The sequence below is a fragment of the Equus przewalskii genome, chromosome 10 (genome assembly GCF_037783145.1).
Source record: "Equus przewalskii isolate Varuska chromosome 10, EquPr2, whole genome shotgun sequence".
Classification (NCBI taxonomy): Eukaryota; Metazoa; Chordata; class Mammalia; order Perissodactyla; family Equidae; genus Equus; species Equus przewalskii.
In genome coordinates, this window is record NC_091840.1 from 20,326,391 (window position 1) to 20,341,484 (window position 15,094).

The 15,094-nt window shown below is 44.3% G+C and overlaps 1 protein-coding gene and 1 pseudogene across 2 annotated transcripts in view; both read left to right on the forward strand.

Moving 5' to 3' along the window:
• The first annotated feature begins 1,601 nt into the window (after positions 1–1,601).
• On the forward strand, positions 1,602–14,695 carry LOC103550386 (divergent paired-related homeobox-like; annotated as a pseudogene).
• EZH1 (enhancer of zeste 1 polycomb repressive complex 2 subunit) overlaps positions 9,210–15,094 on the forward strand; it is a 29,003-nt gene continuing 23,118 nt past the window's right edge. Inside the window, exon 1 of one of the 2 annotated variants that reach the window (XM_070560420.1) lies at positions 9,210–9,309. The gene's annotated coding sequence lies outside the window, so the exon portion shown is untranslated. Of the gene's footprint in view, positions 9,310–10,958; positions 11,032–15,094 lie in introns of those variants that run through there. The other variant, XM_070560421.1, reaches the window with a different exon arrangement.

Genomic DNA, 15,094 nt, shown 5'->3' on the forward strand with positions numbered 1-15,094 from the left:
CCTAGAGTTGTGGTTAAGCTTGCATCATGATGTGGAGACTTCCAAAGGAGAGCTTGTTGTAGTCGTTCCTGAATTTGAGAGTCCAAACCCTCTCATTGGAGGAGAATCTGGGAATTTTCTCTCATCCTGACTTTCCTCTTCCCACTTTTCCTTACCAGTTGGATGTTTGGCTGTTTCATAGATCCCTGGGGGCATCCTGGTAACTGGGAGTCTGCTATGGTGGTTCTTTGGGGCTGAATGGGGACTAGAGACCTCACCTTGTTGCCATAGGAGATAGTCCCATGTTGTGCAGCAAGGAGACAGAGAAGGGCTTCATTAGGGACAGAGGCTGGTTCTTTCATGAGAAGTCTCATTTTCCACCCCTGGGGCCCCTACTTTCCCTTTCTAAGCCCAGTTCTGCTTTAAAATATATACTTTTGGGGGTCAGCCTGGTAATGGTTAAGTTCGCATGCTCTGCTTCAGTGGCCTGGGTTTTGGTGGGTTCAGAGCCTGGGTGTGGACCTACACACCGCTCATCAGCCATGCTGTAGCAGCATCCCACATACAAAATAGAGGAAGATTAGCACAGATGTTAGCTCGGGGACCATTTTCCTTACCAAAAAAAAATACACACACACACACACACACTTTTTGCTATAAAATATACTTTTTAATTGCAAGTAATATGTAAGTATATACTCGTTGCAAAATATTTAAACACAGAAAACTTTATACTCCCATTCCTCTCACTCACGTCCCCACATATTTTGGACTTAAAAAAACAAAAAGCATAATTGGGATTTAATATTCCTGTTGTTCAGTGACTTCTCTTTTTGCTTAATAATGTCTTGGGTATCTTCCCATGATACCACGTATAGATGTGCCTCTTTCCTTTTAACTGTAGTATAGTATTGTCTTTAGTCTTTTTTTTTTCTTATATCCAGTGGAATTTGATCTTCAAGTTCCCTACACACTCCCTTATTCCTCTGTCCCTACCCCACTCCCAGCTCTAGTGCTTGGGAAGAGAGAGATCTGGTTCTGGTCCAGCTAGACATTGACCTGAGATTTCTGGCTTCAACCTGGATTGCCTTCTCCTGGGTAGGGATCTTACAGCCGTGTAAATTTCCCTTCTTATTACAGGCCAAGGGCCATCCTACTTGGAGCAGGGAGAGAGGTGACTTGATCCTTACAAAGAGTGTCATTTCTAATCCTTGGCTTTTCCCCTACACACACATAAATCCAGAAAAACCCAGGGGGGAGTAAAAAACACTGAGGGCCTCCTACACGATGAGATTACATGTGCAGAACATCCTGGAATTAGCATCTCTATGGTGCAGAGACATTCACACATGCTGGCCTCCTCCCCAGCTGTCTGCAAAATAAAGAGCAGAGCCCGGGAGAAGACATGAGGGAGAGTCAGGGTCAGGGAAGGCAGAAGTTCTGGCTGGGAGGGCCTAATTCTTCCAAACTGGAGAGAGGAGACAGGCTTCTTCAGAGGGCAGGCGGGCAGCAGGGAGAACCAGAAGAGCTGCAACCAGGAAGCCAGCTGGCCCAGGGAGAGAAGACTAAGGGGTAGGGATGAAATTACTCCATCTCTCCCCAGCCTCCTCATCTCCAGAATGATGGCGCATTCGGTATGAGGAGCATGACCACCTCGCAAAGGGAAGAAGAATGGTTATTGGAGAAAACTTTGGCTCTCAAGTTGGTAAAAAGCAGAGAAAACGGTCAAGCCATATTCCTCATCAATTGCTATGGACTTAATAGTAACTACCACTTATTGAACAATTACTATGTGCTGCATAGTGTGTTCTCCAACACATATGCAGAGTGCTTTTCATGCATTTTTTAAAACCTTACCGTAACACCAGAATTGTCTTGTCCGTGGGTGAAATGGGGAAACAGGAGTGATTTGCCCAAGGTCCCATAGGTAGTAATTGGCAGAGTGAGGATTTGAACCCAGGACTGCTTGATGCTAAGTTTCATGTCTTAACCATTATGATTTATCACCTTCCTCTCACTTCACATCTGAATAGTGATTTCTTACTGGGTCTTGAAATTTGGAGAGATGGATAGAGTGTTTATTCCAGGACCAGATGGACCCCTCCAGAAATAAGACGCTCTGTTTCACCCAACTACATGCACACAACCTCCTCCCACCTCCTTCCCTGACCCAGGCTGGACCACGACATCACATGGTGGAGGCTGTTTTTGTGAAAAGAACCCAGGCCAGATTTACAAGAACGGCGTTCAGACAGCGTGACTGAAAAGGACTGTGGCCAAGAGACCACAGCACACGCCCAGCAGTACTGAGAACACTGCTGGTCCCTCGGCACCTGGGGCTGACTCATGGTTGCTGTCAGGACCCAATGCCAGATGCCAAGATTACTTTCACCCTTTCTCCATTCCTCAGGACTGTCCTATGAAATCATCCCCAGGAACACTTCTACCCCCTCCCAGCACCCCACAAGGTTGGATATTGTATAACATGGAGATTGCCTGGGGATGCTAGGCAGTATGCCCAGTGCTTCACACAAATTGTTTCATTTAAAACTCACAAGTCTATTGAATAAGGTACCATAGCAACCCACTTTACAGATGAGGAATCTGAGGCTCAGAAAGGTTAAGTAACTTGCCCAAGGTCATGCAACTAATATTGGCAGATACACAGGTCTTTTTGATGCTGAAACCCGAGCACTTAACCTCTGTTCCACAATACTGATGGAAGTCAACCTGCTAGCCAACCTAATGGACAGAACCAAATACGAAGGGATGAGGGAGACTGGCCAGAAGGGCAACCAGACAGGGCTCCTTGTGGCACAGAAAGCCTTACCCACTCAGTACGACCCCTCTCCTGATATGCTTGCTTCACCTTCAGACAGAATCTTTTCACATCCTTTCTCCCAAGACCTTAATGCATTAGATGGACAATGAAAAAAAACCCATGACATTATGAAATAAATCATGTGATATTATAATGAGGATCCAACATATGTTAAGCAAATATGACACTTAGCACATAAGTAAGTTGTGTGAGTGTGTGTGTGTATGTGTGTGGTGCATAGCGCATGTATGTAGTGTCTGTAACGTGAGCTTAAGTAACACTACAAAAGGCAATATTTTTCTCATCTGTAAAAAGGGGATAATAATAATATCTATAATTGTAAGATATAAAGCACTTAGAGCAGTACTTGGCCCATAGTTAATGAGTATTATTATTATTGTTTCTATTGCCTTAGTGGTTAAGAGCACACACTGTGGAGTCAAGCAGACTTGAGTTTGAAGCCTAGCTCCATCGCTTATTTAGCTGTATGTGACCTTATGCAAGTTACTTAACTCCTCTGAGCTTGTTTTCTTATCTACAAAAATGGGGTTACTAGCGTGTATCTCACTGAGCAGTAGAGATAATGCATGTAAAGCATTGGCCCAATGCCTAGAGCTAGTAAGCATATGACAAATAGTAGTTACTATCATAATGTGTAACATATATAGTTATGCCAACTATATTTCCAAGATATTCTGGGACCTTTCCAGTTCTATAATTTTGTTCTGTTCATTACACTGAACTCCTTTTATTTAAAAGAGTACAGACTTTGGAGTCAGACAATCCTAGCATAGATTTGAACTCCAGCTCTCCTACTTACCAGCCCTGTGGCCATGGCCAATGTTGTGAATATCCCTGAGCCTCAATGTCCTTCTCTGTAAAATGAGGATAACAATACCTACCTCCCAGGCATCTCTCAAGGACTATACAAGATGATGTAAGTTCACACCCAGTCCAACGTCTAGTGATTATGTGAATGGTAAAGGTGATTTGTTAAATATATAAATAAATGTGATTTTTTTTTTCTGAGGAAGATTAGCCCTGAGGTAACATCTGTTGCCAACCTTCCTTGCTTTTGGCTTGAGGAAGATTAGCCCTCACCTAACATCTGTGCCTATCTTCCTCTACTTTTTTTTTTTTAAAGATTTTATTTTTTTCCTCTTTCTCCCCAAAGCCCCCCAGTACATAGTTGAATATTCTTCATTGTGGGTCCTTCTAGTTGTGGTATGTGGGATGCTGCTTCAGCATGGTTTGATGAGCAGTGCCATGTCCGCGCCCAGGATTCGAACCAACGAAACACTGGGCCACCTGCAGTGGAGCTCGCGAACTTAACCACTCGGCCACGGGGCCAGCCCCTCCTCTACTCTTTATATGTGGATCATTGCCACGTGGTGGCTGATGAGTGGTGTAGGGCTGCGCCTGGGATCCAATCTGCTAACGGCCACCGAAGTGGAGCACACCAGACTTAACCACTATGCCACAGAGCCAGCCTCTAAATGTGATTTATTTATTTATTTTTATTTTTTGGTGAGGGAGATTGGCCCTGAGCTAGCATCTGTGCCAATAGTCATCTATTTTCGTATGTGGGACACTGCCACAGCATGGCTTGATGAGCATATGTAGGTCCGCACACAGGATTGAACTGTGAACCCTGGGCCACTGAAGCAGAATGAGAGAACTTAACCATGACACCACCAGGCCAGCCCTCAATGTAATTTATTTTTGTTCCTTTATGTACAGTGTAATGGATATAATCTATAGCTGTACGTATCATACTTTTGTTGTTCCAAAAGGATCTCTGTAGTCTGGTATCCCATCCTAGCCACAATGGAGTTCAAAGGGCCATAGCACCAGCAGCGTGGGACTCTGCTGATAAGCCAGGGCAGAGAGAAGGAGAAGTCACAGAACCAAGGGGAACTCCCCTTTCCTGCCTGGCTAGGATTTGTTTGTCTTCCACACAGGCTGTTCCCTGCTGATATGGGGCTCTGTAGAGTGTCTGGCTTTGATTGGCATCTCCAGTACAGAAGTAAGGAGCCCCTTGCCTTTCAGGAACTGTTTTCCTCTGAACTTGCAGAGAAACGTCCCAAACATATTTCTCTTTTTGGAGCCACTGTGACAGCAGAAAGCCATGGAGAGGATCCAGAATCATGATATCAGAGCTAGAAGACCTCAGAGAAAGGAGGAGGTAGAGTGGAGTGGTTCAGAGCCTGGGTTTGGGGGTCAGAATGACTGGGCTCAAATCCTGACCACACCCCTTGCCTGCTGGACGACCTTGGGCAAGTTCCAGAATCTCTTTAAGCCTTAGTTTCCTCAGCTGTAAAATGAGGATAATAATATTACTGACTTCATATGAAATGAGATGATACAGACTTTAAACTTATAACAGCACTGAGCACAACGCCAGGCACATACTGAGTGGTTAGTATTTGAAGGCTATTATCATTTTTCTAGTTCTGCAGTTTTACCGTTGGGGATCCTGATGGCCAGAAAGGAAGCGCAGCTCATTAGCTGTCTACCGGATCAGGGCTACTTCCCAGGCAGGGCCGTGCCAAAGGCGTGTCCCATGGGATCAAGGCCCTGCATTAACTGTGCTCAGAGAGTGAGAATGGGCAGCACCATCCTAGCTATGGGGTTGGAGCTTTCAGAGTATGTGCAAAGCAAAGGTTTGAATCCCACCGAAGTAATCCCCAAAAGAGAAAGTCCCTTCTGCTGGAATTATTTTGTAATTAACAAAGGCTAAGGAGGCTCTTTCTAATATTTTGGCTTGGAGGCTCAGAGTTTAAACTTATAACAACCATGGACAAGGGTTTATTGTGGGCTTGTTCTTACTTCCTGAATTGAATGCATTATTATGATCCCTAGGCAACTAGGGGTCAGGAGCTAAGTACCTGGGGCGGAAAGCTGGGTTTTTGAGATCAGAGAACAAATTGTCCGGGAGTCGAGAGGCTTCAAAAATCCAACCACATTTCCAGGCTCGGTAATGTCCAGACCTCAACTTGCTTTGGAGCTGCCTTTGCCGCTAACTGTTCAGGGAGGGGTCTGGCACTTCAGCTGGCCCCACCAAAGCCTGGGCAGCAGCCCCAGTTTCTAGTGACCTTCATGCAGGCTTTTAGGTTGTGCTTTACTTTGTTTTGTTGTTTGTTTCTGCACAGCAGGGTGGCCTTTCCCTGCTTCTGGGTGGGAACTGGGGGGAAGGGAGATGCTTTGCTCCCATTTCCACAGCTGTGTTTACACTTCCATGTCAGAGACTGTCTAGGGGCCAACCTTTCTTCAGTCCTCTGTGTCCCCTCAGAGAAACTCTATTTGATATTCCTGTGGGCTTCACAAGGGAGGGGCAGAATGAGCAAAGGGGTCACCATCCAAAGAAGACTGGAAGGAGGAAGGGAAGAATGTTAGAAGGGAGGAACGAATAGTGCAGAAAGCTCTGTTTGAATTCTGGAAGCGTCATCTCCTTTTCTTTCTACCAGTGACCTGAAGACCAGCAGGGGACAAAAGTACACTTAGAACTTGCCCATCCCAGAAGAAACCAAACACGTGACATGTCATTTCTAATCACTGAGTTGAACAAAATCTTGCTTTGTAATGGGGATGTGAGTGCATAGAGCAGAACAGTCTTCCCTAAGGCTTCATTGGGGCCAGTGGTCAGAGATACAGCATGTTAAAGCCAATAAGATCATGTTAAATACATGCAAATTAAAAAGGATTTAAGAAAATGACCAAGTAAATAATGCTCTTCTCCAGGGAGCAAGTTGAGCTGGTATTAATCAGTATACTAGTGTTGCTGGACTCTCGGCCAAACCCAGGAGAATGGCTGCCAAGGCAAATCAGGCATCAAGTTTCAAAAATTAAACACATAATTTTATTTTTCTGCAACTGGGAACTTTCAGAAAAAGAACTAGCTCCATTAGGCCACTCAGCACACTTTGTCCAGTTTCTTTCAGCCCCAGAGGCCTCCAATTTAAGAGCAAGATGAGCAACTGGAAGCCAGGAGTGACACAGTTATTCCTTTCTCCTATTAACTGCCTGGGGGGTGGGGCTGGGAAGAGTAGGGCAGGGGTGATGGCACTGTTTTTCAAAGGTCCAGTTGCTGACCACTTGCCAACAGTTTTTCTACGAATTTATAGGACAAAGACCTGAAGGGTTGGAAAAGAAAAAGTTGTAGAGGAAGAACTGGCCAAACAGAAATTGGCTCATAGTGTCTCACCGACCATGATCAGCTAAGAAAGAGCCTACTCTCAGGAAAAACTCTTTCTCATTACAATGAGGAGAAACCAATTGGCAAGCAAATTTCCCCCAATAACCCCGCACTTATTTGTGATGTAGAAAGTTGTTTTCATAATCCTCCAGTGAACAAGGATTACTAAACCCTAGGTTTAGTCCTATGCCACATATTGTGATGGCTATGAAAGAGGAACAGGGCATGGTAGTGAGTGTAAAGTGGTACCAGAGTTGAAGCTCGCTCGGGGAGATCCAGGAGGGCTGGAAGGCTTATCTAGGAAGTGGAGCCTGAGCTGAGCTGCACAACTCTGATCTACAACTTTGACATAAATCCCCTCGCCTTCCTTCCTTTCCACCCCAAATATTTCTGTAACCATATTTTCCTTGTTGTCACAAAATTTCTTTGTGTCTCTCCTCTTGTCACTTGGCATACTCTCTAAGGCAATATTGTCCACTCCCATGGTGTTAGTTGCCATCAGAATGTTGATAATTCCTAAATCTCCAGTCTCAGTCCTGACATTCAGGTCTTAAGAACATCTCTGCTTAGATAACCCACATTGTTTTTCCCCGCTCCCCTCCTTTTAAACCCATATTCTTTATTTCAACAATTATTTATGTAGTGTAATAGTTCTCAAACTTGGTTATACAGTGGAATGACCTAGGATGCTCTTAGAACTGGTGAAGCCCAGGCCATATCGCAGACCAATTAATCAAACTCTCTAGAGATGGAAAGCAGGCATCAGTAGTTATTACAGCTCCCCAGGTGATTTTAATGTGAATAAGTTTGAGAACCACTGATCTACAAGGCAGCAGGAATGGGAAGGAGCACATTGCAAATTGCCAAGTATGAAGGGATATTCGCCTTGATTTGGCACTTAATTTGATATAGGCAGGAGAAAACCAGCAAAGTTTCTGATGTAAGGAAAAGAACTCTAAATCTTCAATCCAGAGACCTGAATTTAAGACATGACAGAGCAATTTTTCATCTAAGGTGAGTCTTTTAACTCTTTATGTCAGAATAGTCTTGTGTATAGAACTAAAATCCTCCCTACCTACTTCACAGGGTTAAGAAGATTATTTGAAAAAATGAGCATTATAGGCTTTTGTAATTACATTCTTGGGGACAAATTCAAGGTAATGTTATTTTGTATTTTAAGTTTTAATTTTTAACTTTATATTTCAAAATAATTTCAGATTTACAAGAGTCGCAAGTGATAGAGACTTCCTGTATACCCTTCACCCAACTTCCTCAAATGTTGTGGAAGTACAATTGCCAAAACCAGGAATTGAGATTGATAAAATACTGTTAAATAATCTAGAGACCTTATTCTAATTTCATCAACTATCCCACTGGTGTCCTTTTTCTGGACCAGGATTCAATCTAGGATCACACATTCCATTTAGTTGTCATGTCTCCTCAGTCTTCTTCAATCCCAGACAGTTCCTTAACCTTTATCTTTCACGAACCTGACATTTTTGAAGATGCTGGCCAGTTATTTTGTAGATTGCCCAGTATTTTGGATTTGTCTGATGCTTCCCCATAATTTAAAATTTCAGCTTATGCATTTTTTCAAGAGTACTACAGAAGTGATTTTGTGCCTTTCTTATTGTACCTCTCATATTGAGGGGTACCTAGTAAGAGTATCTTTCATCACTAGCGATGTTGACTTTGATTACTTGGTTAAGGTGATATCTGCCAGATTTCTCTCCTGTAAAGTTACCACTTTTCTCTTTGCAGCTTAGAGGTACCTTGTGAGGAGATACTTTGATTCAAGGCTATTAATTTGAATCTAAGTAACCGGGAAAACTATTGACAGAAATAGGGAAGTCAGGTGGAAATAAAGCAAAAAGGATTACTTAGAGCCCATAGACAGGTGTTTGGGGGCATTGAAGGTGTGAGGGGTCAGTATGAAGGGGTTCCACGTTGGTTTCACATGCTTAAGTGAGACGTGACTTGTCACCAGCGTGTGGGGCTGGCACATGCGTTGGATAAGGTCTTCAAGAAGATATTAGTGGCTCCAGGAGGTTTCCCAAGAGCCCTCCCTGTCCCCTGACAGAGCCGCCTTGGAAACCGTCGGGCTTGGGCTGCACCACCTCAGACTCCTGAGTTCGGGGTATTGGCGCCAAACGACAGACGTGCGAAGAAGGAAGCCCAGGTGGCCCGACCGGCTGGGCGCGGGCGGCGCAGGGCGCAGGCGCCGGGAGGAGGCGCGGGGCGGGGCCGCGGCGCGGGGGCGGGGCCTCGGCGCGCAGGCGTGCTAGCGGCGGGTCCCTGCGGCTCGGGATGGAGGGTGAGTGAGTAAACAAGCCCGGGCCGGGCGGTGGGGCCGGGCCTGGGCACCTCGCCACCCGCGGCCTCAGGGAGGGAGAGGCAAAGGGGTCAGAGACTTTGGAGGAAGCGGAGGGGCACACTGCCTCCCTGGCCGGGGATGGCGGGGCGCCCCCTTCCCGTTCCGAGGGCTCGGGGAAAGGGGGCAACGGGGCGAGAGAGCCCCCGGCGAGGACCGCGTCTGAGGCGGGGAGGGCGGTGTGTCCGGGAGGAGGAGCGGCGGGGGCGGGCCCGGGACGGGGAATCCCGGTGGAGGGCGGGGTGGGCCGGGTGGGCGGGCGCCCCAGCGTAGAGAGGGTGCGGGTGGGCGGTGGCACCTGCGGGGGCCTTTGGCGACGTGGACTCCCAGGGCCCTGGGGCTGTGCACGGGCAGGGCCAGGCACGGGGGCCCAGCTTGCGACGACTTTGGGGAGTGTTGGGGAAGGGGTGGCAGTGAAAACCGGGCCAGGACTAGGGTGAGGCGAGGCGAGCGAGGCTCCTAAGGCGCAAAATGTACGGAGGCGCACCGTCCCGGGGTCGTGCCGGTGCCGCGTGCTTCCTTAGGTTTTGCGCGCTAGGCGCCTCGCTCGCCTCACCCCGGTCCCGGCCTTGAGTAAGAGGCTGCTCTCCAAATTTGGTCTCGCGCCAGTCCCTGCCCACCCCGGAATTCTCCTGGGGATCAAATGGGAGAAGGAAAAGCGCCTTAAAGCCAAGACAAGGTGTTGGATATGGGACATGCTTGTTAGGAAATGTGGGACAAACTTATTTCGGTAAAAAGTGACTACTGTGAAATTCTTTCGGGGCCGAGGAGGGGAAAGGATGTGGAAGGATGTTAGTGCCGCCAGTGGAATATTGAGAGTGGGTTTCGATAGGTGAAATCTAGGATGGTAAATGGAGAGCCTAGGTATGGAGCCCGGGGCTAGAGAGGTGCGGATGAGGGAAAAGAGCGGAGGTAGACGAACAACCGGGTGTGGGCGAGGACCACTTTGAAAGTGTGGATCTCTTCATCCACCTTTGCTGCCATGATGTCTTCGAAGAGAAGAATCTCCTTACCCGATGCTTTTAGGTTTAGGAAACTGGCATTGAGTGAAGTTTCCAGCTTGAGAAGGTGCCAACTCTATCAGAGGTTTCTCTGAGAGCTTTATTTTAAGCCTTGGAATCCCCAGGGCTGGGATGGGGTGGCATTGATAAGAGATTTCTTACTTAGGTAGAGGAGAATGTGTGTTAGGAAATAAGTACTTTTTTTTTTTAAACATATTTATAGTAGAGGAAAAGGACCATCTATAAAAATGTAATAATAGTATTATTGTCAAGGTTTATGCTGAGTGTGTGTATCACAGACACTGTGAATTAACTCTCCCAGAGCAGAGATGTTTGTCTGTTTTATTCACTCACGTATGCTAAGCACCTAAAACAGGGCCAGGCACACAGTAGGTGCTCAATACATATTTGTGGAATAAATGGTGGGAAGATCTCTGGGACTGGGAGTGAGATCTGGATCCTGGTTTCTACCACTGACTGACAGAGTACTTGTAGATCAATCATGGAACTTGATGCTAAGGCACAGCTCTAAAACTCCTTGAGGCGCAAATGACCTCTTCATTATGGTGTTGATTTAATTCTCTTTAAAACAGTGCTAGAATAAAAAGCCCAGGATTAAATATGAAATGTTACTCCCAAGAAGACTTTTCTGAGAAAGGAAAAGGTGAGAACATGTAGTCGGACTTGTTTCTCTTAGACTTGTCTTTCAATTAGTGTGCCTTTTAAAAACTATTTAAAATATTAACTTTGTCTATTGAATTCTTGAGATCTGAAATCTAACTTCCTTAGTCCTGTGGGTAACAGTTCCTGCCCTTGGTTTGTGCCTTATATGAAACATGTAACAATTCATTTCATTAAGTATATCTTTTCCTCTCTTAAGTTTAAAAAGTTTCTACTTTGTTGAGGCAGCAACACTAAAAACACACTACATTTCTACATGGGATAGTTAAACTAAAGAGAAAAGAGAAAAAACAGGTGGAGAAAGGTGAAGAGAATTATAACAGATTAGGTTTGAGGGGGAGGGTTTAAAAAGGAAAAACTGCTCTTAGGGAAAGTCTCCAGCTTAAAAAAAAAATTGTCCAAACTGTATTGGGCGCCTTTCTCCCTCTTTAGTCCGTCAGCTTGTCATCAGCTGGGGCGTCAGGGCTCCAAACCTTAAAGTCAAGAGTTACTTAATGGGTAGTTAGTCCCTCTGATGTGTTATGTTCTCTGACACACTTGTCCTAATACTTCGATTCAGAATGGAATAGCTAAAACGTTTTGTTTTTATTGAATGATAATGAGCAGTCACTAGCTATTAAGCTTTGTGCCAGTGTAGTACAGAACCAGCTAAGATAGGACTCCAGCCTGTTAGGATATTGCTTTAACTCTTCTATATCAGCATTGTACATCCTAAGAGCCAGTGTTTTCCTTTGTGTCTCATTGTCTGCAATTCATATGACCTGATTCTCTTAATAAAGCAACACTAGAAAATATTAATGCTGTAATTTTATTTTAAATAATAATTCAGGGTCACAGCTTCCTGTTAGTAAGGTTCTTTCTATGTGTGTAGTGCCCAGAAGCTCAAACTGTAACAAACGTAAATACCTTGGAGAAGTGGGAGGGTATAAAGATGTGCTTAATAGATGCTAGTTGAAGGATCCATCAGGCTGTGTACCTAGCCATGGAGTTGATTTTCATGAGAATGTTGATGAAATTGGTGATCACCAGAATGACTCAATTGTGTGTTACTAGAGCTCTTTGCAGAGGTGGTGTCATCCCTACCGTTCATGTTTCAACTCCACCATGAACTGAAAAGGAAAGAATGAGATGGAAAACTTAAAAATCTGCAGTGCCACCTGCCTCCAAAGCCTTACTTACCCTGCTGCTTAATAAAATTATTTGTTGTAAAAGGGAAAGTAGTAAAGACATTGAACTTGCCCCTAAGACAAGTGAATGAAAGAACTTCATAGTATGGAACTTTTATATTCTTTTTTTTCCCCTGCTTTTTCCCCAAATCCCCCAGTACATCGTTGTGTATTTTAGTTGTGGGTCCTTCTAGTTGTGGCATGTGGGACGCCGCCTCAGTGCGGCCTGGCAAGCAGTGCCATGTCTGTGCCCAGGATCCGAACTGGTGAAACCCTGGGCCACCAAGGCGGACTGCGCAAACTTAACCACTCAGCCCCAAACGGCACCGGAACTTTTATATTCTGACCTCAATCTCTCTAAGTTTAAGAATATTCTTCCTTAAATGGTTTGTCCCCCGACATTTCAATAATGTTTTCCCGTTTCCAGCTAGTGACAGACTACATTCTAGTTTTAGTCTTTGAAGCAAATTGAGATCCAGTTTTCTGGGGAAAAATTTCCAAGTTTTTATAGCTTTCTTTTTTTGTAGAGCTTTGACGTGTAAATAGGGTAGTTCTTATTTCTAATTATCAGTCTTTTTAAAAAGTAAACTTTATTTTTTTAGAACAGTTGTAGATTAACAAAGAAATTGTGAAGATAGTTCATGGAGTTCCCATAAGCCCTACATCCAGTTTCCCCATTATTAATGTCTTACATTAGTATACTTGTAACGTTTCTTTACAGTTAATGAACCAATATTGATCATTTTATTATTCATTCTGAAGTCACTCAAGAGTTTTTGTTTTGTTTTGTTTTTGAGGAAGATTAGCCCTGAACTAACATCTGCCGCCACTCCTCCTCCTTTTGCTGAGGAAGACTGGCCCTGAGCTAACATCTGTGCCCATCTTCCTCCACTTTATATGTGGGACACCAGCCACAGCATGGCTTGACAGGCCGTGCATAGGTCCACACCCAGGATCCAAACTGGCAAAGCCTGGGCCAATGAAGCAGAATGTGTGAACTTAACCACTGTGCCACAGGGCCAGCCTCAAGAGGTTTTTTTTTTAAGGGTGGAATTGCCTAAAGATTTTTAATGGTAAAATTCTCTAGAAAATACTGGATTGCTCTATCCTCAAGAAAGACATATTTTCTTTAATCAGCTTTATTGAGGTAAAAATTTACATACAACAAACTCATGTATATAGTTCAGTGAATTTTCATAAAGTACATAGTCGTATAACCATCACCACACCAAGGTGGAGAGCATTTTCATCCTCTCAAAAAAGTTCTTTTATGTTCCTTTCTATTTAATCCTTTTTCCCCAGCCCCCAGCCTCTGGCAACCACTGAGCTGCTTTCTGTCACTATAGGTTTGCCCTTTCTAGAATCATTCTAGTAGAGTGTTATGTAAGTAGAATCATATAGTATGTAGTTTTTTGTGTCTTATTTCTGTCACTTAGCATAATGCTTTTGAGATAGTTGTGCATGTATGGGAACTGTTCATTCCTTCTTGTTGCTGACTAGTATTCCATTGTATGTACATACTGCACTTTATGTCCATTTGCCAATCCATAGTTATTTGTGTTGTTTCCACTTTTTGGCTATTATGAATAAAGATGCTATGAACATTTGTGTACAGATCTTTGTGGAGACATATATTTTTATTTCTTTTGGATAAATAATTAGAAATTATATGCAAGATTGTATGATAAGTATATATTTAACTTTATGGAAAAAAAAACAAAACTGTCAGGTCACTGGACCAGAGCATAGGAACACATCCAGGTTACACGATGTCTGACCCAGGGGACCTTCCTAAAGGAAAGCACCAGAAGTAGCCACAGAGGAAAAGAACCATGTTCACTCAGAAACAACTGGCAGATTTGCAGCTCCTGTTCAATGAGAACCCGTACCCGACCTCCAGCCTTCAGAGAGAATGGCCTCAAAAATGGAGATACATCCAACAGTCGTGAAGGTTTGGTTCGAGAACCACAGAGCAAAACTCAAGAGAGCCAAATACAAGCCTATTCAGCAAAAACAACAAGAGGCTCAACAGCAGCAGTTAGCTGAGGCAGGAGGCAAGGCCAGCTCTTCCAAGACAGATGCAGATACACCTCCCAGATCCCCTCGCGGGGCCCTCCCCGCATCCCCGGTTTATACAGATCACCCAGTGCCTGCCTTCCAGCTCCGCCTGTGCCCCAATTTTAATGCTTCCACAGACCACTTTGTTGGCCACAAAATAGTTCATTTTGGCTGCTGCCGAGACCCTAACATATACTGTCTCTCTCCCACTCTGGAATCCCAAGTTCTCTCCACAAGCATCAGCGCTAATTCTTTCTGCTCTTCATGTCCACCAAGATCTTGTCAGTGAGGGGACCCAGACACAGAAGTTCACATGGTGGAATGACTTGTAGTGATTCCCATACATGGGAATACTTTTCAGCCATAAAAAGGGACGAACACAAGATATACACAACATGGATGCATTTCAACATCATGTTGAATGAAAGAAAAAAAGCACAAAAGACAACATACTATATAATTCCGTTTATATGCATTCCTGGAGCAGGAAATACTACAGCGGCAAAAAACAGATTAGCGGCTGCCCATGTGGTAGATCTAAGAGACTAGTATGGGCAGTATCTTTTTTCTTTTCTCTGCTTCTTTGTTTTGATTTTATTTTTTTCTCCAGTATCGTTTAGCTAAGAAGGTTTAGTCACTGTCAGTAAGTGGAGAGTTGGCTGATTTTTTCTACTTTCTATTTTTCAGTCACCTTCCCAACCATCTCTTTATAACTTTGACCATTCAAATATCTCCAGCTCCCATATTTTTCTTTTTTTTTAATCTTTATTTTTTTTGCCTCTCTCTCAACCCTTCTTTTTTTTTTTTAAGATTGGTACCTGA